This window comes from Rousettus aegyptiacus, unplaced genomic scaffold (genome assembly GCF_014176215.1).
Source record: "Rousettus aegyptiacus isolate mRouAeg1 unplaced genomic scaffold, mRouAeg1.p scaffold_m13_p_4, whole genome shotgun sequence".
In the NCBI taxonomy this organism is placed as follows: domain Eukaryota; kingdom Metazoa; phylum Chordata; class Mammalia; order Chiroptera; family Pteropodidae; genus Rousettus; species Rousettus aegyptiacus.
The window spans coordinates 59,544,755-59,570,986 of record NW_023416307.1 but is presented as its reverse complement, the minus strand read 5'-3'; the positions used below and the strand labels follow the sequence as shown (position 1 = coordinate 59,570,986).

The following is a 26,232-nucleotide window of genomic DNA, read 5'->3' as shown; positions in this document are numbered from 1 at the left end:
TTTTAGGCAAGGTAACCCTCACAGATTGCAAAGGCCTTGCCAGCTTACAATTCTGGTCTTCCTAGGTGGTCTCCCATCCAAGTACTAACCAGGGCTGACCCTGCTTAGCTTCTGAGATCAGACTGGATCCGGCTTGTTCAGGGTAGCATGGCCGTACACTGCCTCTCCTTTCTTTAAAAAAAATATATATATATTGTCCTATTGTCCGCAATATTTTCACGAGGGCACATATTAGTTAGGCAATCAGCTAAAAATTAGAACTTTAAGAATTTCTTTTTGTTTTGTTTTTCCTATTAGGTGTCAGTCTCAGTTAAAATATAACTTCATCTGGAAACCTTTCATGTTACTCTACACTCTCATCTATTCAAGGACTGTACAGTACTCTTTACTCTGTCCTCCACAGAACCTTATCAAAGCCACATGCTATTGCTAGTTGTCTTCTCTGCTTTAGTCCCTTGAATACTGACCCCATAACTTATCAACCTCTTAGACCCCTGGAAATCCTGAACACTAGCATTCTGTTAAACAACAACAAACACCCAAACAGTACACACACATACTAGAACAAGTAAAGAGAAAAAAAAGAATAATCTTTTCACACTTTGTTTCTCCCCTTACATTATGTACAGGCCCCCAAGAGAAAGAGCTTCCCACAACAAAGAGTGCCCTGAATTGACTGGTATGTTCCCCAGAGAAGTTTATTAATACATCAAGAAACATATATTTATACACACTCATACATACACACATTATAAAATAACATGAATATAATTGGAAGTAATTGGGAATGCAGTAAGCAATGTCTCCAAAATAAAGCTTATTATTTTTACATTTATATTTTATTACTTTACACTTTATACTTAGTAATTTTATTCCTTCTCTACCTTAATATATTATATATCCTAATATATTCATACCTAATATAGATCATAAAAGTAGAGACTATTTTATTCACCACTGTATTCCTAGTTCCTAGAAAATGGCATGCTTCTAAATACTCAATAAATATGTGGTGAAGAGAAGGGAAGGAAAGAAAAAAAAGATATAAAAGTTTTTATAATATTTCTCATATTATTCTGGAAATAATAGGGGGTGGGTGTCTCCAGTACTTTTCCAAGAAAACATGAATCACCCATGAAATTCTGAGCTCTCATCCTGCTTCTCATGGCTGCTACCAAACAAATTCCTTCACACACAGTATGTCACTTCTAGCCTGTTGATAGCCAAGTTCTGGCACTGCTGAGACTTGGGGGCAGAGTGAGTCCCACCTGCCAATTAGGGATGCTGCTGCCATATAGGCTCCAGCATTTCCTACAAGTCAGCTGAGCTCCCAGAGGGGCAGTGGGAAGAGACTTGCAAGTCTTCACAATGTCAGGTGCACCCACACATTTCTATCCTCTTCTCAAAAAGGATCCTGGTAACACATTAATGATTGATGATGAGAGAAAGGAAATCGGAGGGACCCATGACACCTCCCATCCCAGTCTTGTCACATGCTTTCTCTCACTGAGGGATAGAAGGAGGACCCTACACAGGGTTTCTTATGTTTTGCAGCTTCCAAATTGCAGCAGGGTCTTCCCATTATGAAACTGCTATCAACAAGTGTCTACTTATACTGACATAATACAATGGAAATCTTGAGCTTCATTCAAAAGGAGATTATGTGGCAATTCATACTCATCCTAGTATCGAGACAATAATATCCTAGTAATAATAAATTATCCTAGATTATGAGGTTTTTCAGACAACAGACTGATGTTTTCTTTTTCATCTTTGTATCTCTAGTACCCAGCCCCAACATATGACTTAGCATATTGTAGTTTTCAATGAAAGATAGTTAAAAATGCTAGCTAAAAAAATTAAGGAATGTTTTCTGCAATGCAGAGTGTTCTTCTAAGCCCAATCTTTCCAGTTTTATTAGTGGGCAATCATTACTTATATTGAACAAACATTAGCGTTTTGGTTAGTTTGAATATAAATCTGTACTAACTGTGGTATAGAAATTCTACCATTTTATGTTCATATACTAGAAAATTTAAAGTCACAATCTTGAAACGGTGGTTTTCAGACTTTAGTGTGCATAACAAACCCTGGCAGCTTCCTAAACTGCAGATCTCCCGGCTCTATCCTCAGAACTTCTAATTCAGAAATTCTGGAATGGGATCCAGGAATCTTCCTTTTGACAAGCACCTTAGGTAATTCTGCTACAGGTGGTCCTTGGACTACTTACTATGGGTTGGGTTACAAAGGTAATGCAAAAGAAATCTTTATGCTTCACCTTTTCAATATAGAGAAAAACTAGCATATTCAACGTCGCTTAAACATGAAAATTACCTGTGAAAAAGACCATACAGTTTGCTAAGACTTTTGAAAATGAAACAAGGGAAGATGCCAGGGCAAGAAACACTACATTTCCAGCCAAAAAGGGTTTTTAAAAAAATTTCACAGTGCGTTTAAAGTAAAAGGAATGGCAGCAGTGCAGCAATGTTTCACAAACAACTTAGGGAAGCAATGTTGACTCAAGAGATTTATTTGAGAAAAAAATGTGTTTTAATAGCTATTATAACAGGAGATGCCTTCTAAATCTTTGATTTATGATAAAAATGTATGTATATATTTATATTAAACAATTTTTAGAATTCCCTCTTGGACTTCCTATTTTCCATAAGATCTCTGTCTTGCCAATATCATTGCTCCTCTCCCCCTGATACTTATCCCCTGGGATTGAAAGTCTACTCCTCCATGCATGTCCCAGGGAAGGTACTGTTTCTGCTCCTCCCTGACCTTTTGGTCTCTGCAGCCTACAATTATTTTCAATGGGTGTCGTCTCAGCATTGAGTTCTCTAAAAACTCAGAGTCTGTCACTTTTTTCAAGAGCTTTAGTTAATGAATGATGGAAAATATTTTATTATTCTTATGAATGCTGTAACTTGCATAACTTGTCATGGTTTTCTCTTCCACTTGGCTGCAAGAAAGTTTAAAGGCAAATGCGTAGCACTTTACTGAATGTGGTTTGTGTCCTGACCTCACTCCAGACTTCATTTTTGTATCCTTGCCCTTGTTTATTGTTTCGTTTTATTTTGTTCATCTTTCATATCTACTTCTAATCCATATATCTTACTGTATTATCTATTTCTTTTTCAACCATTTCAATTATCTCACTAGAACAAGGTAGCAGAAATAAAGGAAGAAAACAATAAGTGTGTGTGTGTGTGTGTGTGTGTATTAGGAATATATATATGAAACACGTCAAAAATATAAAATAAAAACTAACCCCCTCAAAAACTGGAGGTATTTGTAGGCTTTGGGCTATTAGGTTCACTTAATTACTGCAATTAAAAGAGGCATAAAATTCAAACACCACTACGAGAAGATCCACATGAAATTAAATATAGGTATTTTCATCACAGATCATTATTCTGACATCTTTCAGTTCTGAAAGCCAACTATTGCTGTGTTAAAAGCTGTGTTATTCTTTAGACTGTCCAAAAAAGTCCTAGGCTTCATCAGCCTAACAAAATGTACAATATTGAAAAGATTTTTTTAAAAAAGTTATGTATGCATCTGTATCATTTACATCTATGTATTTCAAATATATATACATGTATATGTACATATACGCCTTTTTACCTATAATCTTCAAACTAAACACCTCAGTCCTTTGTCTTCATTATTATTTTCCTTTTAAAAAATAATTTTCATTAAGCAGCAAATAGCGATAAGTAATCTCAACACCAAAAGCTTATCTCCGGGCAGGGTTTAGTCTGGGTTTAGTATTTTCTGCATTTCCTCTGATAGTGCTCCAGCTAGTCTTAGTCTAACTCTAGTAAAACTCGGGTAGGTTAGAAGAACTGTAATTGGGCACTCGACATCTTCACAATGATACTCATCTTGACTGTCTTTATATGACTGCTCTGAGCTGAAATATTATTATGTTTGGGACCTAGTTTTAATTTCTGGATCTTGTATCCTTTCAGAAACCAAAGGAATATAGTATTGCCCTAGACTACTGCAAAGTAATGCTAATATTTTTGTCCCCCCCCACCCACCTGCCCCCAGCATAGCCAACCAATAACCTATTCGTTCTTCCATTATATCTCAGCTGGATTATGGAAGTGCTTTTAGTCTGACCTCCTTGCGTCTCTTGCAACTCATTTGTAGACAGTCCAGAAGTTAGCAGCTGGACTTCATTTTTGTTTCAGCAGTCACCGTTTTATAACGTTTCTCCAATTCACTGCTAGTTTCACTATTGACAAGTCATTCTCAAACTCCAAAAGGTATTTAAATTTGGTGTGTTAAATCAGAGAGCAAATATTACCACTAACTTGCCATAGGTTCATGCCACTCAACTACATGTTACTGTTCATTCCCTATATATTAAAAGGATGCAATGCTACTATTCTACCACCGAAGACCAATGAAATACTTAGCAAAAGTAACTGGTTACAAAACACTTTTAAACATCAAAGTGCTGTATTATTTTTAAATCTTGCATAGAACTCTGGTTCAATTTTTGAGTCTTTCCAAGTCCTCATAATTTTGCGGTATTCATAATAAAGCAGGCAGATGGTTTAGTCTCTGAACACATGTTTTAAATGCCCCTTTTGCTATTTCAAAATAATGGACAAAATTGTGCCCTCAAATAGTCACAAGAAACTTTAAGGAGGCTTCCTCTTAAAAGCTGAGGACAAAATGTGATCCAGTGGAAATTAAAACTTTCAAAAATACATTTTCTAAACTTTTTTATGAGCTATATTCTACATAGTAAGGCAAACTGTATTTTTTAAATAAAATAGGATATAGTAAGAAAGAATCTTAACCAGCATAATGCTGCATAATTCAAGAAATAGATTAGAAGGTAAAATATAAGTTTTATATACATTTATTTTAAAATTCTGATTCTCTAAAACCTTATGACAGTGTGATTTAATTTCTGGGTGATTGCCAGATTTTCCTTTTTGATTATTCCTATTATTATTACTATCATGTAGCTGCTTTATCATTAAAGTACTTTACAATTATTAATTAGTTAATTTATTTTAAATTATGTTTATGCCTCTGTTTTAAATCCATATTATTCATAGTTATTACAACTCTAAAATGCTATTTCATCAGCCAATTATTCTCATTTCAAAAACAGTTTGTTGTCGATAAAAGCACTTTTTCCAGGTTTTCATAGGATATAAAATTTATCCTCAGTGGATATATGTGTTTTGATAATGCTGTTCACAAAATCTAGCTGTACTTAGGAGAGTATCTCTGCTTCTTGGTGTGTGCATTTTATCTATAGAATGAGACTTTGTTTTCAGACTTATATATTTATGTATCTAAATTTGGTTTTGGAAAAGCCTCTAAACTAGTTTCACTTACCTTAGAATGTCCACAATACTCAGTAGTCTGACCGACATTTCATGTAAAAAGACTACACAATTGACAATAAGGACACTCTGGATATTACAGAAGCCCGAAGTCTAAGTAACTACGTATTCCAAAACTGTAATGTCCCTTTAGAAATTCTGAAAAAGAACTGGCTTAGTCCTAACGTAAAACAGAGTTTACTTTAAAAAATAAATGCAATACTTGTACCCAAATGTTTTTGGGACACTATCAAGACAGTTTATAATTAACAGTGTTGAGAATAATTCAAGAGCCTTAAATCAAGTGATAATTTAATACATATATCCAACAAAGTTTATATATTAATATATTCTTCTGCTGATAAAGACATAAAGTAACTGAGAAAACCCTCCCTCCTTGTTGCTCTAACTTTCACAATAAATGCAGCACTAAAAGTAATTTCTCAGTCAACTTAGAAATACGCCACGCAGTATTCCAATAAACAACAACTTGATTTTAAAAACTCACCATATTAAAAATTTCCCCCATCTTTCCCTTGCTTCCCCTTGTCCTTTCACTTTCCATACACACACAATCACACTTACCTGCACAAGTCTGAAACATCAGTCTATATATATTTTTTGAAATGTACTCTGTACCGATGCATTTTTTCTGTGTTTCTTTCTAACCCTCGGGAATGTTAAGAATTTAGGAAGAGAGCCACAGCTTAAGAGAGCAATTATTTGCCAGTAAATACTCAATTTGCTTGTCCTGTGATTTTTCTTCTAACTTGAATATTCAATAATCCGTCCCTGACTGCGTCACAAGCACAAAAAGTCTTTTCTCTAAAGAAGAACACTTTCGCCAATCAACCTTCAGCCACGCCAGGGCACAGCTCGTCAGGGTGATTTGTTAGCTTTAATTAATAATTCCTCTCGCTGGCCATTTTAACAAATAACACAGTGAGACTGGGACGCTAGATGGCTATGATTCAGGCCGATAAAACTACAGTGGAAAGGGGGTGGGGAAGGGTGTGGGGGGAATTCAGATGCCGTTTATAAACACCTCTAATCATACTCTTTCAGTTTATAATATAGAGGACATCTCAGCTGAATTACCACGCTATGTCCACCAATTTGTATTCAGATGGGAGCCATATGTTCCTCCACTTTATCTGCTAAGGTCTCCTCAGTGCCAACACAGTCATCGGGCAGACAACATTTACAAAAGAGGTCTCTAGCCTCCAGATTGCAAAAGTTTACTGCAGGGTGAAGTTGAGAAATCAGACATACACGACACTTCTCAGTGAGCCTGTGTAACAGCCTAGAAACACAGAGGTAAGAATTATGAGTATCAGATTTATTCTAATTCTGCTGTTTGATACTGGGCATTTCATGTAGTTTCCTTTTCTCTTAAAAAAAAAAAAATCTCATACCTCATCCTCAACACAGCTAACAATAATGGCTGATTCGTTCATGTATTCCACATTTATTGAATCCCAACTGTATGTCAAGCACTGTATTAAATGCTGAGATTTTTTTTTAAATAAGAGTTTTCCAGTTAACTGACATTATCCAAGTACTTTTATTTTTTTAAACACACAGATAATGTGCTTGAACAAAGTCACCGAACAGTACACAAATAAAGATTTATAACACTACCTGTGTGGTTCGACCAAGTAATCAATGCTTGACAGCACACTTGAGTCCATGTGTAAAAGTGATACTCAGAGTAAAAACAAAGATACAAACAGGTTAAAAAAAAAATGTTTTTGCAAAGTTTAGACAATTTCCCTCAAAGTGACAAGAGCAGGCAGAAACATAACAATCTGTTCATAAGCAATGTTAAAACTTCACAAGCACTTGAGGAACATGCTAATACACAGAAAATTTTATTCACATCCCTGATGAAATGTGTGTGTGTGTGTTTTCATGTGTGTGGCTACAAGTTCATTAAATAATTGGAAACATGTGCACTGAGTACCTACCTACTCTATCCTAGGAAGTAAATAATACTGCGTACCAAGAGGTGAATAAAGCACAACTCTTATCTTCAAGAAGCTCACAGTTTAGTCACTAGACTTTAAAAGAGAAAATATACATCTAAATAGAAAACTATAATACAATATAGCAAGAACAATGACACAAATATGCCTAAAAGTATGAGGCAGGGCTACTAGAAGTGATGCATAGACTGTTTCTAAAGGTGGCATTGAAATATCATTGGTAGGATACCATTGGTAGAGAGAGGCAAATCTTTGAACCCTTTCTAAAACTCTTACTAGAGTAAGATTACCATTTGGGAACTATGGTAGTTAAAGCATGATACTTTCAGATCCATAAGGGTAAACATTACAGGATTTAAAAATCAATTTCTTAAGAAAAAAATATTCCCCCAAACCATAATATTCTGACATCATCAGAAAAGTATGCAGCATCTCCAGAACTGGGACAAATGGTGACAATGTATGTTTCTTACTTTCAGTGTGTTTCAGGCAAATAGGAAGCACTCATGACATGTGCTGCCTTTTTGCTTTTTTTCTAGCCCATTTATTTTCTTTTAATATGTACATACTTGTATAGCTTCTATTTTCAATGTACCATAAGATAAATCACATCTGCATGGCCATTAGGATGGGGAAAATATACATCCATTTATTGGTCACACATATAACTCTAGCCAGAGACTTACATGGTACTAAGGGTGAAATGTTGAGGAAAAGAAATGATACCTCTAATTCTCCCCAAAAAGGCTCTTTTGGAGTCAGTAAATGCTCCTGCAAATTGCATAGCAGAATCACATGCTATGGCAGCCCCCTTCTCCCTTATTAAAACTACACAGACTCCTATTTTACATCTTTAGAAGTGGCATGAGATAGCTCTTTAAATAGTGGGGAGGAGTACTTCGAGTCAAAAAGGCTTACATTTGAATCTTGGCTTGGCCACTTCCTATCTGTTATATCTTTGGTCAAATCAATCAGGTTCTCTGAGGCTCACTTTTCTCATCTCTAAAATGGTTTCTTGTGAAAATTGAAGGAGAAAATGTATATAAGGTGCATAGCATAGAAACCAGCCCAGAATAGGTGTAAAGTATATGGTGTTTGAAGTATTCAAAGTTAAAGCTTATCATATATAACTAAGATTTACTATTTCTGGACCAAACGACAAATATATTATCTAAGCCTGCCTTAGACAATAAATATAAATAAGTCTTAGCTAAAGTAAATTGCACTTGGTAGTCTGGTAGAATTTCCTTTGAGAATATTAATAATATAGCTGAAATGTCTGTGTTTCAGAAAACAGAGCTGACAGACGAAATAGAGATAAATGACATAGGAATTTACGAGTTAATAATAGAAAAAATTCTTACTTTTCCATGTGATTAATACGATAGTACATTTCATTTAGTGGAGATGGAGAAGCTTATTTGGGATTCACTGGAAATGCCACCACTCAGCATAACCATACACTCTCCTCAGATAATCCGATGCTGCTCACTTTAACTACCGGCTAACTACCAGCATCCTCCAACTTCAGGCATTCTGAGGCCCTCTCCACATACTCTCTTCTTTTTTACCCTTAATTAAATCCAGCCATCTCCAGTTCTTGACCGAAAGTATGGAACAAATACTAGTGGAACACACATTTACCGATGTTGATAAAGTTGGTCTAGGTAAAATGAGATATTTCTTCACGGAAGAGTCACTGGAGAGGCTTCACAAAGACACTTCTCATTTATTTGAATGTGTATGTGAAATTTCTCCTTTGGGGATCCCTTTGGCATAAGGAACTGCCTGGACCCTCCATCATTGGTATTTATCCTATGGCCTCTGGCTGAGATCAGTTTTGTATGGGAAAACTAGCAGATGAGTTAACCAATATAGGCACTGCCTGAGCCACACTAACCTAAGTGGGATATCCTGGGCAGCTAGAGCATTCTAGAATCTGATATTTCTCCACGAGAGATCCTAACTGGTAGGAGGGAAAGGATAGAAGACTACTTCATGTACTCTTTTCCCGAAGATACCTGCACTGGTGGCAACAGCCTAGTAAACCTTTGACCTGGTTGGGTCCTTTCTTCCTTATTAACTAATTGTCTGGGTCTCCAACATTCTATGGGAAGTTTCCTCTTCTGGTTGAAAATGATGATAAGCAGAAGTTATTACAGAAATATTTCAAAGTTCATGATATTTTTTACTACTTTTTCCCAATTATTTAAATTCCATATACTTTACAGTTTCCAAACTTAAGCATTTTTACATATATATGTAAATATTTAATTCCTAAGTGTTTTACTAAGTGATAACTAGGTAATAAAGAAGGGAAAAGGTGATTTAAATCCACTTTCAAATTTAGAATTCTGTCTAAACAAGAATTTTAGAAATCAAATTTTCTGAAATAGTTAAGTGGTGATTAATACATTGGGCTACACTAGGTTGAGGTTAAAAAACCTTAAATTTTCTCAAAAGTTCCTTGTCCCCTGAGGCATTGTTTTCTCAGTGAAAGCCTCCAACCTTCACAACTTTGAAAATTGGGAATCCTTGAAGGAGAAAAATGTTTCTTGTCAGAAAATTAGTCACGGCTAGTTCACAGAATAAAGGAGTCTAGAACCTTATCGGCTTTCCTGTGACCTTGCTGTATGATTTGCTACAAGTCATTTAATATGTCCCTGTGTCTAAAGTTTCTGTCTTCTTATCTATGACACCTAAATGACATTATCAAGATAATGTGGAGCAGGTGTTTTGATTATATCATAGAGTATGTGCTAAAGCCCTAAAACTCAGAGCATCCAGACGATACTACCAGTATCGAGTCAGTATAATGACACTGTAATGACACTAACACTCCCAAATAAGATATTTACCACCTCAGTGTCTCTACTTTTTCAGCTATAAAATGGGCACAGTTGTGTTTACATTTTCATCAAATAGTTATTGAAATGGAGAGACTGTTGCAAAATCTATTAGGATTTTTCAACAAAAATTTCATACAATGTAAAAAAAAAATTTGACCAACATAAGCCACTATATTTGATTTTCAAATATAGTGGCATAAGATGGAGTAAATGTTTGCAAGCATATTCAGATGCTTAAGAAAAAAGATTATTAGAAGACAAGGACCAACACTAACTGTTATATCTATTGCTGGCTGCAATTTATGGTGGATCCAAAACCCCGGTAATGAAAAAGCAGAATCAGGAAAAGTGATATTTAGCATAGCTGTTGAATGATATAGAAAATAAAATGTATTCACTAATAGGTTGGCAGTAATGTGACATGTGCTTTAGAACCAGAACTATTTAAGCAGCTTTTCCTACTTGGCAGAATCGTGTTCCTTTGTGTCTCCTCACAACCCTCTCCCGCCTCTCATTTTTTTTTGTCCTATAGTGCCAGGTGGGAGTAATGACCGAAGGGAGGAGCAAAACAAACAGAAGCGCTCCCCGTGGCAGGAGCCACTCCAAGGATCAAAGAGCCAGTTTGGCTAAGCCTGCCAAAACTGGAACCGCAGAGCGGCTCATCAGCAAGGTGCCCTGAGAGCCACAGGGGCCTCTCCTGGCAGGTCAGCACCTTATCTTGCTCTGGAAAATGACCTGCTAAGAACTAAATGTGCACATTTCCCTACCCACTCATTTTATTTCAATACAATTTTATGCTAATATTATATTTATTGAATGACCTCAGTGTGATAAGACAATATACAAATCACACAAAAGCATAATTATTTTCTACTCAAATTTCACACCTTACAGGATTCTAAGGAGGGCTCTGATTTTCCTATGTCAGTGGGTAAAATCTTGGGCAACTGTTAGGTAATTCAATTTCTAATATTTTTATCAAACATATTTCTTTAGTTTTCATATGTCATAAGAAAATAATATAGTAATACCTCAATTATCCAGCATTCTCCTATCCGCTCATAGGCCTATCTTTATTTCACACGGTCAAGAATTCAGAAAAGAGAAAATAGAGCCCTTGAGAAATAAAAACTTGCCATAAAGTACAAGTGATTGCCCAAACTCGTCTTTATTCATCAGTAAGACTTTAGCTAGAACCAATATATTCTTCCTTAAGACACAGTAACGTCAGTTACCTGGACCTTCCACTCATGCTAGATGGGAAGAGGGGATACCTCCAGTGAAAAGCACAATAACAACTATATGATATAACCACTCTGCAAGTCAGAATGAAAAGGAACAGAATGCAGTATCTGAGGCTGAGAACTATGTACAGCTTGCAAACATGTCCATAATTGAGTCCCGCAGAAATCAAGGTGGTAGAACTCTACTCAAAAAATCATGTTCATAATCATTATGGGTTAAATTGCATTTTCTCAAAATTTATATGTTAATGTTCTAACCCCCAGTGCTTAGAATCTGACCTTATTTGGAAATAGGGCTGTTGCAGGTGTAATTGGTAAGGATGAGGTCATACTGGAGTAGAGTGGGCCCCTCATCCAATATAACTGATATCCTTACAAAAAGGGGGGATTTGAGCACAGACATGTACACAGGGAGAACACAATGCGAAGGTAAAAATGGAGGTAAGAAAGAAACTTCTACAAGCCAAGAAACACCAAAGATTGCCAGCAAACCACGGAAGTTAGGAAGTAGCATAGAACAGATCCCAATTACAACCCTCGAAAGAAACCAACCCTGCTGACACCTTAATCTTTTCTAGCCACCAGAACTCTCACATAATACCTTTTTGTTGTTTAAGATACCCAGTTTGTGGTACTTTGTTACAGCAGCCCTAGAAAACTAATACAGGAATGATGGTCAGGGAATCGTCTTGTTTAGAATACCATTTAAGAAGGTTTAAAAATACAAGATTCACTGCAGGAAAAGTGCCATTAATATGCTTTAAGTAAATAAACCAATTGATGTTTGAGTGGCATCTAGATGACTAAAATACATGGAACACACAGTTTTTAATTTTTGCTAATGCAATAGGCTATTGCCACCTTTACTAAGAAGACAAAGTGATAAGTACTCTACAGAAGACATCAAAAAGTTCCCAACCTCTAAGAAGTGCTTTGACTAGCAAAGCAGATGAGTGTGAATTTATTTTTGTTTGTTTGTTTAAAATATGTAGCCCAGTGAGTGTGGAGTGCTTACCAAGAGAAGTTATTAGTAGAGAAGAGGCTACTTATTTAGAAGACAACTATTAAGAAATGGGATATGAGTCTAGATCAGAATTAAGAGGCATTCATTCTAAGATGAAAAGATACAGACAATTCTAAGTATAAGGAATATGAGGAGAAAGTAGAAAGAAGACTGAGACAAAGCAAGAGTAAGAGAAAAGGTGTGGAAACAGTAGTAGAGGGAAGATGAGAAGGTTAGCTGGCATTGAGAGTAAAACAATTTGAAAATGATAAACAGTCTGGCAGGCTGTAAGACAGACAAGAGAGGGTTGCATTCTCGAGTTCTGAACAAGAATAGAGTTTAAAACATCTAGTGCAAGAATTAAGCTCTCTTTAAAACTAGTGCTCTGAATGCTTTTGTGTGAAAAAGAAAGACTGTACCTTGATTTTTCTTTAAAAGGATTCAATAGTGGAATTGGAAACTTTTTTCTTCCTTAAGCAAAAGCTAAGCAGTTATGGCAGGTAGGTCAAGGAAGAAATACTTCATGGAATAGGAAGCTATAACTTTATACAATGTTCTCTGGAGAAGCTACCAAAAAAAAAAAAAAAAAAAAGGAATAAAATAGCCCATAAAGTTTGTTTGTTGTATTAAATAGCTTTAAAATTCTACCGCTCCTAATTGTACTTAACATTTCATTCAGCCAATTATCAAGTTAATATGGGGGAAAGAAAAATTATCTTGACTTTTTGAAAGCCAAGTCAATCCAACTGGAAAATTCAAATCCTACAAGAATAGAGCATAGGGAAAACTCTGCATAGCAACATTTTGAACTGCCAAAAGAAATCCATAACAGAATCATCTTTTTCTTCCTTTCTCAAACTCATTCTCCCAAAAATATTAATGATGATACAAACATATTCTTCAATGAAATGAAAAAGTGAAGAGAGTTATTCACTCTTCATGGTAATAAGAAGTTTTTGCTTGAGACAGTCAAAACTATAATCTTTTTCTATTCTTCATAGAAATTGGAGATGGCCCTGTCCACATCTCTAAAAATAACTCAATTATACCACTAAATAGAAGAATTGCTGTTTAATTTCATCTAGCTCTATGTTAATTCACAACTCAATTTAATTATTTGTTTTATTTATTAATTGGGGGAAATTTTAGCTTCGATGACAATGCTTAAGTAGGGAGCTAAAATGTTGAAAAGGAAGGTAAGGAGTATTTTTCATGTGGCTATTACCTTCCACTGATTTCTAAATGATTGCTGCTATAGATATGACCGTGCAGAGCATTGCTACTTCTGATGGATAAGAAAGAATACTCTCAAGACTGAGAAAATAGTAAAATGAATAAACTCACATCGATAGGAAGGGAAATGAGAAGTGAATGAGGAAAGGGATAATGTCACAGCATTAAAAATTATGCTTGCTTAAACTTTCTCCTCTGAAGAGTACTTGAAAAGAAAAAGAAAAAAGGAAGGAAGGAGGGAAAATGGGAGAGAGGAAAGGAAAGAGGGAGGGTGGGAAGAAAAGCAAGAAGTAAAGGAATTGAGCATAAAAAAACAAAGCAGCTGAGCATAAAAGCAAGAAAACAAGAAGTCAAGAAAGTCAGAAAGAAGGAAAGAAAGAGAAAGCCGTTTCTAGGGGTACTACTCTCTCATCCCTCTTCCCGCTGGCAGGTCCTCTAATCTTCCTTCTCTACTAACTACCCAAACCCAAATAAATGTTTGGGACACAACTGAAATAGCTGAAAAGGGAGTGGGGGAGGAAAAGTTCTCCTTCAATCGATGCTTATTTAGGCATCAATATCTGTAATTCAGCAGGTCCAAGTGTCCCTTTGAGAATAAATGAAAGTTAAAAACATCTCCAAGAGAGAAAGGGAACATTGACAAATACATATAAAGTATGTGTGTAAATATGCATATACATACAGAAAAAGTATATTTGTATACATTTTCAAAGTGCTCATATAAACTCTGAACTGGTCCCTGTACTCTCTAGCCATCCACTAGCTCAATGGAAAGAATCACTAGCTCTAGAATAGTGACCACGCCAAAACGAAGGGGTAAGAAAAGGGACATGGAAAAATTGAAATGGGATCTAAAACCAACCAATCAACCCACCAACAAACATCCATAAAAAAGGGTGTCCTTTATCTCTAAATCAACCCTGAAATTCTGACTCTTTTCAATATTTTTAGAATTTTGAAGAAGAAAATCTGTAACTTCAATAATGAACTATTTAATTAACAAAAATAAGTATACAGCAAGATATAAATATTATAGTGATTCTGCATATTTTAATCATTCATTTTACATTCCTGGCTGTTAATTGCCTTTGATCGCACACTGACATCTAATATCGTCCTGGTTTTGAACATGAGCTCTAACATACAATAGCATTGAAAACCAGCACTACTTGGTATTGTGAACAGCAACTCGTCAGACATAAACGACATGGAGACTTGGTTAGACACACACACACACACACACACAGAATAAACTAATTTCAGCATGTTCAGTAAATTGCATAGATTTTAGGATACAAACTATGCCTTATCTGTAATAATGAGAATTGTTTGTATTTGTTTAAAACATAACGATGTTTTTCATAGTATTTCATAATCTTTAAATGCCTTAAGGTATCTTTAGCTCATCTGATTTGGACATCAACTCTACAAAGTAAATAAAAGAAATGTCTTTATTTTCTAAGTGAGGAAACTGAGGTTGTTTCCTCACTTGGAAAATAAAGACTTAATATTAAATGATATACTTAATATCATGTCTAACATATAGCAAAGCAAACACAAAAACTCAGGAATTTTGATAGTTACCCAAGAATTTTTATGCTATCCTATACTCACAGAAAAAATGTTCATTACACAGAACTTAATTAAGCACCCATGTTGTCCTTACTTTAAAAATGAGAATATCACTGCACACTCTCAAATGAGTTCCTATCCATAATATTTGTTTCCCACATGGAATTTGTGGATAGAATATGGTGAAACAGAAAGTATATTAGCTATTTTAGAAGACTACATAGATATATTTAAGTGTGCACTGCATATGTTATGCATACTCTCTCTATATAGTATATGTGTGTGAATTAATGTGTTTACTCGCCTGATTAGAAAACAATACTGTGTTTAGTAGTGGCACATATTGACAAGTAATTTATAAATCAAATAAATAAATAACAGGAACAGCATAGAAGAACATATTCTGAGAAAAAAATATAGATCTACTTCAACTATCCTTCCCATTAGTTTATAAGTGATCACTTCAATCAAATTTATTAAATTAGAAGTAAAAACTAACTTTTTAAAAATATAATGAATGTATTTTCAAACTTCTGTTGCAATTAGAGACCCAAATTTCGTTATTGCTAAAGTTTTACGATTCGATTATCCTTATATCTCATTTTTATTTAGAAGTCAGTCAGTCTTTTAGCTGGAAAATCCCTTAAAAAAAAGAACTGAGATATAGCAGATTAAAACAAGATTGCTGACATAAGCTAATTTCTTCTTTAAGGAATGGGTATAACAGATGTTATAAGCTAGTGAATTTACCTATATTTCTCTCTTAATATCCAGAGCAACCCTTATATCCCAGACACCAGAACCTACCTTGAGCAAAATTGTGAAGGGTAGACAACTTTGGCCTCAGTTCTTTTCCCTTATTTCCCTTTGACCTTGTTTCCTTTTACCTTCTTAGCCCTTTCTTCAACCTTCTCAAAAGATTTATTTCTGGTCCCTTTCCTTGGGGTGCTAGAACCTTTGTCTTTAATTTCTGCTGTAAACTCAAGCCCTTATTCAACTTGGATCCTTAGCCTGCCTTGCCAACCCCTGGATCAAAATGCTGCCATCTATCTGACCAATTTCACTATGCCTTGTGTCATGCCTTCACTTATCAGATCACACTCTCTTACATACCAGTGAGAGACTTGAGATTTTCCTATTTCTTGGTAAGTTATAACTGCATTTATCTCAGCCTTCCATGTAAATCACCTCTGCTAATGTTTTAGTAATCCCATTTCCAGTTCACTTGGTCTTACTTCCCTTTTCCAGTTGGACTACTACTCTGGTTCCAGCATGATCTGTGGAGAATAAAAAGGTGTTGGGGAATAAAATCTGTACGTAAGTCAGAAAAACTCAGTCTAGCTCAGGCAATACTAGTTGGCTTGGTTTTTCCTGTGCCCTAGTTGTTCTATTTATCAATTGAAGGAAAAAAATGCTCTTAAACAAGTTCAATGAGATATGTAAGGATACATGTTTAATTTTTTAGGAGAAAACATACTAATAGATATTGTAAGTATTTAAACTGAGTATGAGTATTTTCTTCTACTTCCAGAGCAATACACACACTCACACACGCACACACACACACACACACACACACACACACACACACACACACTCAGAGTACTCTAGAAATATATAATGGACCTTACTCATTCTTCTAGAATTCATTTGTGGTAGGCAAAATGATTACACACCAAAAATGTTCACTCTCTAATACCCAGAACCTTCATTATATAGCAAAATGTTACATGACAGGGACTCTGTGTATGTAATTAAGGTTATAGACCTTATACTAGGGAGAGAATCCTAGGTTATCAGGCAAGCCAAATCTAATTACCTTGAAGGTAGAAAACTTTTTCTGGCTGGAATTTGGAAAAGAGATACAGTAGAGGGGAAGTCAGAGAGATTCAAAATGTGACAATAATTCAAGGCACTCTTGCTGGTTCTGAGATATTGGACCTCGCATGCAAGAAGCTAAGGATAGCTTCCAGCTCACAGCCAGCAAAGAAATGGAAGTATTAGTCCCACAGCCACAAGGCCTAAGTGAGCTTGGAAACAGATTCTTCCCAGAGCCTCCAGTTAATAACCCAGCCGTCTGACACCTTGATTTTGGTCTTGTAAAACCTGGATCCGAGAAAACAGTTGGGCCAACATAAATTTCTGATCTACAGAATTATGTAATAATAAATTTATGGTGTTATAAGCTGATAAGTTTGTGGTCATTTGTTATAGCAGCAATATAAAAGTCGTATACCGTTCCAGCTCAGTGGTCAATGGATACAACAGTTTAAATGACATAGTAAAGAGCTGGAACAGGAGCCACTATTGTGAAAACAAATTTTTTCCCCTTGTTTTCCTTTTTTCAGTCATTTCCACAGAGAAAGTAAAATAATATAGAACTGAAAGACAAAGATCATGAAAAATGTGCATCTACTTAAGTGCAGAGTCTTCTCACCAAGTTGCCCTACAAATACGCTTTTCCCTCACAGGCTAGAATACCGTACTCAACAGTACTACATAACACATACCAACTAAATCCAACGTCTTGAAAATGAAAAAGAAAAATCTGACAATGGTCAAAAGGATTTTAAAGGCACAATATTAATGGCCATGTAAGAGATAATGACAAGGAGACAAAGAAACTCCAAGCAAACATATTCAAAATACTAGGGTGTGCTTTCACCACTACACACACAAGTTGTCTTATAACTGCACACTTAAAGGAAATTATTTGCAAAACTAGAATTATGTATTTTTATATGGTATCACCAGAGCTGTCTTTCAAATATATCTTCCAAAATTAATTTTCTTTCTTATTTACATTTTTTACACAGCCAGATTCTGGTCTTGACAGAACAAAAAACTATTGGAAGAAAGAGGGCGATTTCCAGTTATTTTTTTGCAGCATGGTAGATTTAGAGAACTTGACCTCTGAGGAATTACTCAAGTTCGGAACCTAAAACTTTGTGAGGTATAACAACAACATGCTGAAAATAAATACTTTTGTACTCAACTGGAAATGATTCTCATAGTAAAGGGTAAATTCTCAGCAGGTTATACATATTCTACTTTATAATTTCATCACAGTATGAAATAATACAAAAGAAAATAGGAGGAAAAGCAAATATAGTGATTAAAAGTCCTTGTAGAAGCAAGATAAATGCAGTTAATTTTTTTCCCCCGTAGAGACAGAAAATACATTGAGGTAAAAATTACTAACACCACACTTCGCAGCTTTCCTTTTGTATTCCACGAGGCCACAACAGGAAGCATAGTTCTAGCAGCTTGGTTAAGAGCAATGCAAGATGGAGAAGCCCACGTGAAAAAAAACACCTCCTTCCTTTTTTCCGAAAACCACATTCTATTTCCTACAGGTCCCAGAAAACTTATTAAAAACTTTGGTCATTTTATAAGGAGATATCATAATTTTAAGGGGCTTTGAGGCTCATGCACAGCAAATTATTTCCCATTTTATGTCTGTCCCAATTTAATATTTCCAAAGGGGGTGGATAATAATAAATCCCGCCAACTCTCTATTTTAGGGCTATTCAGATACGAAGTAAACCAAGAGCATTTAAAAATGCAATCTCATAAAAATCTGCTTTGCTTAACCTTCTCTCCCTCTTTAAAAAAATAAGAAAGGCATGATGTTCTTTTTTTTTTGTTAATTAATTCATTTTAGACAATTCCTTAAATTTTCATTTTAATAAATTTTTGTGTGGGTGCATTAATTACTTTCAAAGATGCTTTACAACTGTTACCTATTAAAAGCCTTTGTTAGTGAATAAAAAAATTAAAAAAAAAACTTCCAGCATGCCCCCTCCCATCTCCATTCTGAGCAGGTCCTTGCTATCAACTGCTGGAGTATGCTCGCTTTGCACCTAGAGCTATAATTATTTTGCTTTAATTTTACAAAACCTTTTGTTCCATTCCCACGAGCCCACCTGATCCTTATATTACACTCGCTCTATTAAAACACTCATGCAGAACAAAGCATAGCTGTACTGATTCATAAGTAACTTTTTTTTCTCTCAGTAAAATGCCACTGGCTAGGGTTCGGGACATAGTCCTGGGCTTCACTCTCCTCCACCAATTTTCATGTTTTAGAGCAAAAAAAAAAAAAAAAGTATGTTGTTTCAGAGTGTCGTATCCTTCTCCAACATCTTTTCCTTCCATTGTTGTTTTTTTGTGTGTGCGTGTTTTAAAAAATATCCTGTTATACTTAGTTTTACTCTGGGGCAAGGCAATGTAAGTGATACAATGTTGAGGATGATAGATATATTAAAGGACTGTAATCATGTTGAAATGTCTTTTATTCACATGGTTAAGGTCCTTTTAAAATCACTTTTGTTTCCTTCTTTAATTTTCCTTCTCTCCCCTTACTCCACCCCGTTCCTTGAAATCTTGCAACACATGTGGGCTTTTGGCAGAAGAAAATTACAGTGACTCATCAAGAGAATTGTTTGTTTGCTCTGAGGAGCACCCTGAGGACCCTCTGGCTGCACACGGAGGCCTTTGATCCTAGGAAATTTATTTCTTCCAGATGTTCTCCCCACAACCACCTTTCTGCGATGTCCCTCTTCATTATGTTGCATAAGAATCAATACCCAAGACCCATGGCTTTGGAATACAGTTTTCCTGAATGGAGTGTGACAGGAAGTTGACATGTGATTGAGCCATTGGATTCTCCTTGCCTTAGGAACAACAATGGAGAAAGGGTAACATTTAGGAAGGCAGAATTGGGTCTCTTCGAGCATGTGTCCTTAGAATTAAGATGGAAATTATGTGAACCAGGCCAAAGAAAATAGACAAATCTGCACACCATTGCTCAAGGACCTAACCACATACAATCCTATAAAGTCTTACTGCTTGGATCTGTTACATCACTTGTCTAATTGCACCATTTAAAGTACGAAGAGTAGATAGGAAAGTGAAGTCTTCGGACAGTTCTCATACTTTCTTGGTCTCGCTGAAGGTGCTAGTAGAAATGAAAAAGGAAAGACAAGGCAGGAGATGGAGAGTAGGTGCATAGGTTAAGGTGGTGTGTTAGGCTGAACAATGTTCCCCCGAATGATTTCTATGTCCTGATCCCTGAAACCAATGAATGTTACCTTTGATAGCAGAAAAGAACTTGGCAGATGTAATTAAGTTAAGGATTTTGAGATGGGGAGATTTTCCTGGAATATCTAGAGGGGCCCTAAGTGCACTCACATGTATCTTCAGAAGAGGAAGATTTCACATAGACTTAGGCAGAAAAGTCATTGTTACCATAAAGGCAGAGATTGAAGTGAGGTGATGCAGCCACAAGCCAAGAAATGTTGGCAACCACTAGAAGCTGGAATAGGCAAGGAAACACATTCTCCCCTACAGCCTCCAGAAGAAACATAGCCCGGCTAAAATCTTGATTTCAGCCCAGTGATATTGACTTTGGACTTCTGGCCTCCAGAATTGTGAGAGAGTAAATTTCTGATGTTTTAAGTGAACAAGTTTGTAGTAATTTGTTAAAGCAACCATGGGAAACTAATGCAGACGGTAATTATTTTCAGACCCCACTGTTCAGTATATTCCTGAAATCACAAGTCCCAAGTTGGTGGAGTAGAAAGGAGTGAAAATTAGAGTGCCAAGATTTGAAGACAAAGTTCCTTTTGGGGATGCTGGAGTTCTTCAGGCACTTGCGATCCACAGCAAATTGAGGATGAAAATAAAGAGGGCAAAGAGAGTATATGAGGGTATTTAACAGGTTATACAGTTTGTAAATAGAAATGCTCCAATTTTCTAAGACTAGTTTTCATATTTTATCAAGTAGGATAAAACTATCATATTTTCTCTTTAAAATAAATGTTTATATAATATATTACTAGTCATTTTTTTCCTAAGTCAATTGTCAGTATAATGAACTTCAGTGGCAATTGATCTGGCATGTAAATGTTATATTTGGCACATATATACTATGCTATAATAGTAAAGATCCTCTGTCTGTACTTCTGGTAACTTTCTTATCGCTATTCACAGAATAATAGAGTTTTAAGGATTGACCCAAAGACAATTCAGTACCTAAATACATGAATTCTTAAATAGATGGATTAAAACAATAACTTAAATCAGAAGTCCAATAGCAAAATGACGATGATGTGATCAAATCACCTAGTTAATCACTTTCACTGGTCATGATTAAAAATCTACAGCTGCTGCATCATTAAAAAGGATAAGAAAAACTTCTCAGTTCCTTTGATTCTTTTCAGCTATTGGGCTTTTCAACAACAAAACCATTAATCTTCATGATCACAGGAGGTCAGCGGACTTAGTCCATCAATACAGGTGAAGAAATAAAGTTCTCAGGAGCCTAAAGAGATTTTAGATTAATTAGCAAATGAGAAGAACTGAGAAAAACGAGTAGAAATGCTGACTCTATTCTCTAGAAATGGAATCTACTTTTGAAAACCAAATGAAGACTGATTTTTCTTTTTGAAGATAACACTCCAATGTCAGGATATGTAAAAGATGGTTATTTATTTTTTGCTACTTTAATATCATATATGAGTATTCATTTGACAGTAGGTTTGAAAACAGAAGAACACAATACCCTATTTGTAAACAAAATCAACAAATGATAAACTGATGATTAATAGAACTATTGCGCTGAAGAAATATATCCCAGGGCATTGAATTACTAGGAGGATAAAAAATGTAGTTATCCCCATGCACCTACATTTAGAAAAGCAGGTATAATGAGACTCTTAAGTGCGTTGCTTTTTCCACTTCCTACCACTACCAGCTGTACCCCGACCTAAGGCCATTCAGGGTCTCAGGACTTCAGAATTTCAGTATCTGGAGTGAAGAGTGGTCATTGTAAATTCCACCTGTATATTCCAGAGTCTCACTGTTTTATTTGCTTTAACACCATTTACACCTTATCTTTGGAAGGACAGAATGCATATATCTGAGTGTGGTGTAGGCTTTCACAGTACCATATAATTACAGTTTTCTTTACTCATTTATTAACCCTTCCAACAACCCAGAAGGCATTGTTAACATTCCAATTTATTACCAACCCACCTGTTTCTATGAGTTCCTAGATGGTAGGGAACATGTTTTTCTTTTAACTAGCTCCTTTTAGCTTTATGACACTCAGTAAATTTTTAAGGAGTAACTAGTTGGCATATAATTCAAGGTTTAGGAGAATGGGTGGCCAGGATCAGTGGAAATTGGCCCATTTGGTTCTGCAAATATTGCAATAAAACACTGAATACTAAAGAGTATAAAAGATATAAAAGAATTTCCAAAAATCCTAATACTAAAACACTTTAATTCCTTTAGCATAGATTATGATCCTGAAAGCTAATAATCTGTACTGTTCTGTAACAAATATGCATACCATAACAAATATAGGGGGCTGAGTTTAGTATGATATAGTGTGCTGTGAGGGAGAAATGGTTGAGGTGAATGGGGTTTAAAAATCAAGAGTTAAGGACATTTGGGAAGACAGAATATATACTTCAGTACTTTTTAAATAAACAGATCTTCTCTCTAGCATTTCAGTCATTGTTTTTGGGACTTGAATTAGTCAAAGTCCCAGGTATTCAGTTACTTAGTATAAATTTTCCAATAAACACCCATTGATTATGTACTTAGATCTTCAAGGTAGGTAGATTTATACAGCTCCTCTACACAGGCAAATCACATATACACAAAAACGTAAAGTTAATATCTTTCTTTGAGGCAATTTATTAAATTAAAAAAAAATCTGTAATGAATAAGATCAGACTTGAATTTCCAGATAAAAATGTTCTACGTCAATGACTGTCATGATGTGTGTTGGTTACAGATTACTGTACATATTTTTTCTTAATGAAACGGGCTATCCATAAAAAACACAGATAGATCACAGTCTTCCCATAGGGACTTTAAGATCATCAAAACCAATCCCTTGTTTTACAGATGAAGAAACAATATGTATTTTAATAAAGTCTACTTTAAGATTTGTATTGATATAAAATAACTGCTAAATGAAGAGAAAAGCAGAAAAAGACTTAACAGTAGAAGATTGTTGAAAGAGAGAGGAAAAAGAAAAGAGGTTTTTTTTTTTTTTTTGCTGGAGTGGAGCACTAAACTGAGATGCATTTTCTAATATACATCCAAGGCTTTGGTGGAGACTGGCTTAAATATTACAAAGATGGTAGCATACATCTTTAAAAAAATTGCTTAGATTATTCACATATAAACAGTTTAGACAGATTTACCTCTGGAGAATCACATGACTCATCCTTTAATGAACAAGCATGTTCTGTATTTGGAACATGTAACTGTCCATTCATTTATATTGCATATCATCTCTCACTTCCCAAGCATATGCAAATTGAGAAAAAACATAATGGCCATTGTTAAAATCTATTTCAAATAAAGATTATCTAATAAAAACAGAGAAAATGTGAATACTTTTCTGAGTTACATAAAAATAAATTATCATATGGAAACTTGCTGCTAAAGAGTATATAAACTTGTTAAAATTGTAGGCTCAGACTTCCTGGGACTGAAACTTTGCTACCTACTTGACCTTGGGCAAATTTATTCCTCCCTATGCCTCAATTTTCTCACCTGTAAAATTAGGATGACAATAGTGACTATTTAAAAGAGCTATAGTGAGAGACAGACCTGGGGCAAGACGGTGGCTGTGCTTGCCTCCTCCCATGACCACATTAAAATTACAAATAAACTATAGAACAATGAACCCGGGGAACCATCCAAAGACTAGTCAAACAGAAATTCTATAACTAAAGTTATAAAGTAGAAGCCATGACCAGACTGGGAAGAGAATCAGAGGTACTAAATGGGCTGGCCCTATACCGTGAGCAGCAGTTGAAATTAGGGGAAATATATCAGCTGCAGAGGTCCCCACAGAGGAGTGAGTCGTCTCAGCCCCACCCCAGGCTCCCCAGCCTGAAGCACCAGTGCCTGGAAAAGGAGCCCGCACAACACCTGGCTGTGAAAATTAGCAGAAATTCCATCCATCTGAGTGAGGCGGAAGGCTGATAGAAAAACCAGGCATCCTCTTACTCTCAGGCACTCCTCTAGGATCCTGCACAGAGACAGTGGCTTGGGAGGCACCAGAGACATATAGGGAGAAACTGAGTTGTGTGGCTTTAGGGCTGGAGAAACAGGCACCACTGTCCCCCTGTTAAGCCCCACTTCTTATGTAGCAGTGAGCCCCAGAAGGGCGGTGTGACTGGCCTCTGCACTGTAAGCCTTTTGCTAAGTGGCCCAGACTCTGCACTGGTAGCCAAACCCGAATCTGCATTGACCTGGTAAACACACTGGCCTCACCCTGTTGACTCCCTGGGACCTGCCTTATCCAACTCAGTTACCACACCAGGTTCTTTCAGTGGCTGAGTCCATGGGCAGTTGGTTGGCAGTGGTGAGATGGGACACCATTTGTAAAATTCTTAATCTTTTACAGGAAATGAAATGGGACATCTCTTGCAGAGTTAATCTTTTTAGTAAACCTAGTTAAGTTTTCTTCCTTTCTTCGGAAAATAGGCCCTCTCCCTCAAATCCTGATAAATTGCTCTGGTGACTCAGATCCTCTAGCTATTGATAAGGGTCATCAGCCCATTGTTAAGCAGCAATGGTGTTAAGCCAGGCAGGGCCCTTAGAGTCTGAGGGGGGAGGGGACTTTAAGCCAAAGGTCTTTTTATTCTTTAAGAAACCAATTAACCAAGCCTGTTTCCCTCTATTCACTTAATAGGCAAATCAATAATAGAAATTAATAGATGTATGTTTTAAATAACGAGTTTATATTTTCTTTTCCTTGTCTAGGGACTGAGGTGGAACTTCCACAGGAAACGCAAGACCCCACCCTGACTGAGGCAGAAAGGGAAAGAGCTCCATGAAACCATTGTAGGCAGGGACTATGGACATTCTCAGCAAGGAGCAGATATGGAAGAAGAGACCTCCTTCCCTCAACATCCATGCTAATAATAAGGGGGTTCATGGCTCTTAGAAAAGAGGTAGGCAGGAAAGTTAGTTATGGGGTTTTGGGTCTGCCTGCAAAGACACTGAGGTCATCCTATCCTAGAATGGGTGTGCCCTAAACCACCCACAATTAAGCAAGCCAGAAGGCATTTTTTTTTTTTTTTTTAACTGGGGCAAAGAAACCAGTAGTTAGAGATTTAGGTACCAGTTTAAGCCAGTCACTCGCACCTGAGCAATGAAAACCCCAACAACCTTCAACTCACCTGAGTCTCATTATACCATCATTATAATATGATGCACATGCCCAGAAGTTCATTAATATCATTACAACAGACTGATTTCTGAGAACAGGCATGTGCAGAAAGCAAATGATGAATCACTGGGTCCTGTCAATCTTAGTTATCAATCAAGGAAGCCCACTTCTCTATGAAAAGTAACCACCCACAGCAAATAGGGATAAAAACCCCTAAGGCTTTGTTACCAGGCTTTCTGAGCCACGCTTCTCTTGCTCAGGCCCACCTTCATGTCTGGAAGTGTACTTTCCCTTCTAATAAAACTTTTCTTTTTTACTGTATTTTCATGTCTTGCTCAATTCTTTCTTTGAGACATCAAGAACCTGGACAATGCGCCAGGAGAGGACCCCACTCTCCGGTAGCAGTGGCAGGCCTCAGGGTGTGCTTCCCCAGGCTGGGTCATGGTGGCAGCCAACCTCAGTTCACAGCTGAGACTCTCCCACACCCCTCCTGTTCCAGTGCAGACAGCTACCAACTGCAGATCACTGTGTAGCTCCTGCCAGAGGATCCTGGGCAGGTCACAGGCAGCAGATGACCTAGGCCTGCACAGGAGCCCCTCCCAAGAGGCCAAAAGGCCAATGTACCTGGAGACTATCTTCAGACCATAACAGAACATCACTTAAGTAGCCCCACATGTAACACATTCAAAGGGTGCTCTTGGTAGGCACCAAAACCTGCTTGGGTGAACGCCAATCTGCTGGGTCAGCTCCTTCCTGCACTACAGCTCTTATGCTGTAGGCGTGGC

At 36.4% G+C, this 26,232-nt stretch overlaps 1 protein-coding gene and 1 pseudogene across 26 annotated transcripts in view; both read right to left on the bottom strand.

Moving 5' to 3' along the window:
- ZBTB20 (zinc finger and BTB domain containing 20) overlaps window positions 1–26,232 on the bottom strand; it is a 736,649-nt gene that overhangs the window by 390,647 nt on the left and 319,770 nt on the right. For 4 of the 26 annotated variants that reach the window (XM_016137774.2, XM_016137780.2, XM_016137778.2 and 1 more), the window contains exon 1: window positions 5,943–23,288. The exons of 21 other annotated variants lie outside the window; for them this stretch is intronic. The gene's annotated coding sequence lies outside the window, so the exon portion shown is untranslated. Of the gene's footprint in view, window positions 1–5,370; window positions 23,289–26,232 lie in introns of those variants that run through there. One more of the 26 variants, XM_016137773.2, reaches the window with a different exon arrangement.
- LOC118602133 lies at window positions 42–159 on the bottom strand (annotated as a pseudogene).